Below are 6,000 nucleotides of genomic sequence, written 5' to 3'. Positions count from 1 at the left end.
ACTCTATTGAGCAAATGGAAGCAATAATGTTTGTCACTTAGTTGTCTTAGACTAAATGCTTCCTGGTATTGTGAATTGGTGTTGAATTTCCTGACTATGTGTAATGAATACGTTGTGGGATAAAATCTGGTTGTTTTAAAATGACTAAGCTGGATGAGGAAGAAAAGTTATACTTTTGATGAGGAATCCCCCTGGTCTTAATAAGTATTTCAAAACAATGAACAAAAAAGCGTTGCTTTTGATTATCCCCCCAAGGTAGGCTTATAGCTTGGGAAGCAGGTGGAGGGAGAATACAAGGCAGAGGTCTTCAGGACTGAGGAAAGAGGAAATTCTTCTGGTTGGCAGAGTGAAGAACCCTCAGGCTTAGGGCTGCTGTGGCCCCCTCCTCACTGGTTCCCCAAATCATCTCTTCCTGCTCTATCAGGCCACTGTGTATATTTATTCCCATTTAATCTTCCTGAAATACAGTGCACTGACGTTGCTTCCTTGCTCAAAACCCCATACTGACTTCTTTTTGCCAATGATAGTAGGAAGGGGACCCTGTCATTTGTGACTCTGAACTACATGGTTCCAATCTGATTTCCCGTGTTCACTTCTTTCTCTACTTTTCACACACCAATCCAACAGTGCTGTTCCTAAATACGCTTTTCTCTGCTCAAGTCTTTCTCACTCATTTCTTGCCGTCAGTGTGGCTCCTTGTCTTTCAAGATCCATCTTCAATGACATGTCCTCTTGAAGACATTTTAATTCTTACCTGGAAATAACCTTTGGTGCCATTGAGTCTCATGGCTATTTACATCTGTAGAATGACTCTTATCTTATCCTATCATCTATACGAGATATTTTCATTTTTTTTTTTTTCTGCTGACGGTAAGCTCTCTGAAAGCAGAGACTGTGTTTTGTCCCCAGAGATTACCATGATGCCCTGCAGAGCCTGTCAGCTATTCAGAAAATCCAGGGCCATCTGTGGGTTATTATTATTATTTTTTTAAGGATTTTATTTATTTGACAGAGAGAGACACAGCGAGAGAGGGAACACAAGCAGGGAGAGTGGGAGGGCGAGAAGCAGGCTTCCCGCGGAGCGGGGAGCCCGATGTGGGGCTCGATCCCAGAACCCTGGGATCATGACCTGAGCCAAAGGCAGATGCTTAATGACTGAGCCACCCAGATGCCCCTATTTTTGGGGGTTTTTTTTGTTTTGTTTTTTGAGGCCCTCTGTATATTAAAAGCTGAAGAAATGGCAGGGTGACAAAATTGTGGTATACTTTAAATGTTATATTAGACAAGTGGATGCAATTAAAACACATACATTCAAAGAATAATCCCCAAAGGAATGGTGGTGTTAGTAAGATGATCATAAGATTTCTAAAAAACTGAACTCACAGTATACTTAAGTTGATGTAGTCTGGTAACTTGACATGAGTTCAGTGTTGACCAGTGACTCTCTTCTTTCTGTCTTGTCAGCATATGTGTGGAACTGTGCATCACTTGAGGCCTGGGCCTAAGGACCCTCTGACTTTTTGTGTGAGAGGCCCTCACACATGGTGGACACCCAATAAACATTTACTGAAGTGAGCTAAATTTAATTATATGACCAAAAGGTGCTGTATATAAATATAATGCATTAATTCCTATTTTTTAGTTTGGTCAGAATATTATTAAAAAATAAGATTGAAAGTTAATATTAACTTCTAATTTAATGTCTATAATTTAACTTCTACTTGTTTTACACTTGTCAGATCAAAGAACTAGACACCGGGGAGGAGAAAAAGTACTCATTCTTACTGACTGGCTGACTGCGTATTTCCCTGTACTATGTATGAGACACATAATGAGAATTGTGTTCTCTGTGACTCTTCTGACTAAGTAAAGAGGACTTGATGAGAATCAGTGTAATTTTTTTCTGGGATCTAGGCTAGGGATGAAAAATAATGAAGACTCCAAAAATACTTGGAATTCATTGCCACAGGGGTTAAAGTTGATATCAATACTAAATAATTCTCTGCTATTAGTATAGCTTAAATTTGCCTAGTTTAGAGGTATTCCCACTGAGGTACATAAATACATGAATTGGTATCTCTGTGATCCTCCTTTTAATATAGTGCATAGAAATCAGGCATGCCTGAAAGCATGGACCCATTATTAGAATTACCATTGTTTACTTTTTGAAATGTATCTACTTAGGTATTCATTTCTGATGTAATCTCATTTTCTTAGACCTAGTTGGTAGAATGATGTGTTTCAGGTCCTTCTTTGCTTTATTAATATAAGCCCAATCTTAAAATTATTTTATAATGAAAAGGAGAAGAAGAAATAAAGAGGACCCAGTTACTTGTGATAATTCAGTAATAAGAAAGAAAATTTGGTTATTTAAACATCAGGTATCAACCTTTTCTCCTATTCCCATACACCTGAGGGATTTGACATATTCCTACAGTATCAGTGGTTCAAGGAGCAGGGGTACAGATGGATCAGGAACCAAGGAGTAGTGAAGTTAGAATTAATTAATTTATACAATATAGGTGATTCTGAAGTGTCCTCCACAAGAATCATTCCTAAGAGATAGATAATTAAATGCATGAAAACTGGAAGATTATTTGTCAAGTGTATTGATTATCTGAAATATATTCATTTATTCACACTTATTTAAACTTTATTATACATTAAAAACATTAAAAAATCTGTAATAGAACTAAAGGTTTTTCAGTGACTGGAAGAAAAATGCTATATAAATAACCCATACCCGTATGTCTTTCATATTCTCATTTTTTACCTATAAATTTTTAAATTTATCGAGTTAAAAGCATGTTGTTAGGGCCTGGGTGGCTCAGTTGGTTAAGTAGCTGTGTTTGGCTCAGGTCATGATTCCAGGGTCCTGGGATCACGTCCCACATGGGGCTCCCTTCTCAGCGGGGAGCCTGCTTCTCCCTCTCTCACTGCCTGCCGCTCCCCCTGCTTGTGTGCTCTCTCTCTCTCTCCCTCTGTCAAATAAATAAAATCTTTTTTTTTTTTAAAGCATTTTGTTAACCTACAATTTGTTTTTAAGTGTAGCACTCGAAAATGTTTAAAATGAAATGTAGTATAACTTAAGAAAACTATTAATATGCAAATGTTATCAATGTAGAATTTTACAGAAAGAAACGAAGATAGTTTTATAAAACCCAAGAACAAACAACAGTTTGCATATGCAGAAATATGCCTGAAGAGTGGTTCTCATAATGACTTAATGACCAGCACTTTCTAGTTAAGTAGAAAGTACATATACATGGCTAACAGGCATTCGAAAATATGTATCTATATGTGCGCAAAACTCTAAATTATATAGCTGTGAAACATGCAACGCAATCCAAACCATTCCAAAGATTACAAAAAGAATTCAAAATTTCTTATTTTTAAAAACTGTAAGCTTAAATATTTCTGTGCAATGTTACAAAACAAAACCCTGTCCATGTCCTTATAGACAGATAACATGGAATTCCATGCTCAAGTGCAAAAAACTGCCATTACTCTCCACACCCATAACCCAGGCTTTACCCTTCCTGTCATTCACAGGCCCTACAACACTGGTTTGAGCTCTGGCCTGAATTTCTGGGTGAGAGGTGCCCCATCAACTGGGAAGGGTAAGAAGAGGGTATTTCCCTTAATTCTCTCTTTACTTCCCCTTTGTTCTGTAGGATGGACTTCTTGGGACTCAAGGGAACAACCACACAGAATCTTTTTTGCTAAATGCCCAAAATCTGTGTGATGTTAGAGGCCAGTAGAATTTTCCAGTTTAAATTATTTCACTGGCATTACACAGTAAAAACTTTAAAATTCTTTTCTCAGTTAAGATTTCTCGTTAAAAATGTAAAGGAAATTAATTCTACAATTGCCTATTCTCAATGATTTTGGTTCACTGAATGACATTTTATCCTACAACAATGTAGTGGAGGAGAATGATCTTGGGATCGACTAGATCTAATCCAGGACAACCTGTACTCAACGTAAAGCTATAGGTAAGTATGTTAAAGAGTCTTTTGAAACCTCTTTTCTTCAAGAGTAGAACGGTATAATAATAATTATCATAAGGATACTGAGAGAGTTAAATGAGAGAAAAACACGAAAAAGGCTTACACGTTAGGGACTCCATACTAATTAATTTCCTGCATTTAGTTAATCCTGGGTATACAAGTGGGTTTGATTCAGATTGGAAAACAAGCCAGGTACAATCACGGGAGGAACAGTGATGCACGTGCCTCAATGTCCTCTAATATTAGTGGTTCCACAAAAAAAAAAACAAAACTGTGTTTTTAAAACATGTGTTACTACACATTTTCCAACAGAGATGTCAAAGCTATGGCTGAACAATTATTTCCAGAATACTTTTTTTGAGGGAAATGTGACAGCTCTTTGTCAATTCATAGTAATCCTTGGAAACATTTGAAACCAGAAATCAGGGACGCCTGGGTGGCTCAGTTGGTTAAGCATCTGCCTTTGGCTCAGGTCATGATCCCAGGGTCCTGGGATTGAGTCCTACACCGGGCTCCTTGCTCAGCAGGGAGTCTGCTTCTCCCTCTGCCTGCCGCTCTGCCTGCTTTTGCTCTCTCTCTGTGTCAAATAAATAAATAAAGTCTTAAAAAAAAATAAAGCTGAAAATCAGTAACTATAGTATAGGAGTGAGAGAGTGGAGTGAGTGGAGAGGTAGAAAGGGAATTACACAGATTGAATACAATTATTTAAGTAAAATATTTTCCTAGAGAAAATAGAGACTAGACCCTTGAAGTTGCATGTTTTAATCCATTTTTTTTTTTTTTTTAAGAATCCAAATGTTTTTTACACAATACAATGGGAGTAAAAATGTGTTATCACCCTGTGGCCAAATTCACTTTTATTTTTAAGTCATACAATTTTTATAGTGAGTAGCTAATATTACCTTGAAACTTTGGCATGATTGATGAATTCCATCTTCTTAATAATAGCTACAGATTATTGAGTAATTTCAGACCAGTTTGATGGTCCTGAGTTGACAAGGGAACATGAGGATTTTATTTTTCTTGTGAACTTTCGTGGGATCAAGAAATTTAGTAGGGCTTTGTTTAGTTTTGATTTATTTTAAAGAAATATTCATTGACTCTTGTTTTTTACATGATTTATTTCCCATTGGGGGGTGGGAAGTTTTTTTAAGGTCATAGAGTAATTCAATCTGAAGCCAATTTTCCAGACTTGTGAAGTTTTATGTTCTAAGACCCAGATCCTATGGTCACCCTTGCAAAAGAAATAATTAATTGAGACTTATAAATGTGAAGAGTATTAACTTTGAAAATGCTAAATATGAGATAAAAGGATCTGACTGGGCTTGACATATTATTATTAAATATTATTTTTAAAAAGATTTATTTATCTTTTTAGAGAGAGAGCAAGTGAGTGTGAGTGGGGGAAGGGGCAGAGGGAGAGAGTCTTCAAGCAGACTCCCCACTGAGCACGAAGCTGGAAGTGGTGCTCCATCTCAGGACCTGTGGGATCATGACTGAGCCAAAACCAAGACTTGGACACTTAACCAACTGAGCCACCTAGGCTACCCTATTAAATATTACTAATGTTCGAATTGTTAATAATTTGTTGTTACATGGAAAATGTGCCACAGATCAGTAAAAACATTTTCCTTAGCTTTTAAATACAAATTAAAATTTTTATATTAAAAGTTTTAGATTTACAGAAAAATTATGAAGGTACTACAGAGAGGTCTTGTATACCCCACACTCAGTTTCTACTGTTATTAACATCCTACGTTAGTATGGTACATTTGTCACACTTAATGAACAAATATCGATACATTATTAACTGAAGTCCATACTTTATTCAAATTTCCCCAGTTTTTACCAATGATCTTTTTCTGCTCCAAGTTCCCATCCAGATAACACACTATATTTACTTCTCTTGTCTCCTTAGGCTCCTCTTGGCTGTTACAGCTTCTCAGATTTTCCTTATTTTTGATGACTTTGAGAGTTTGGGATTTGTTTG

The sequence above is a fragment of the Phoca vitulina genome, unplaced genomic scaffold (genome assembly GCF_004348235.1).
Source record: "Phoca vitulina isolate PV1807 unplaced genomic scaffold, GSC_HSeal_1.0 scaffold4, whole genome shotgun sequence".
Taxonomy (NCBI): Eukaryota; Metazoa; Chordata; class Mammalia; order Carnivora; family Phocidae; genus Phoca; species Phoca vitulina.
This window is presented reverse-complemented; position numbering follows the sequence as displayed.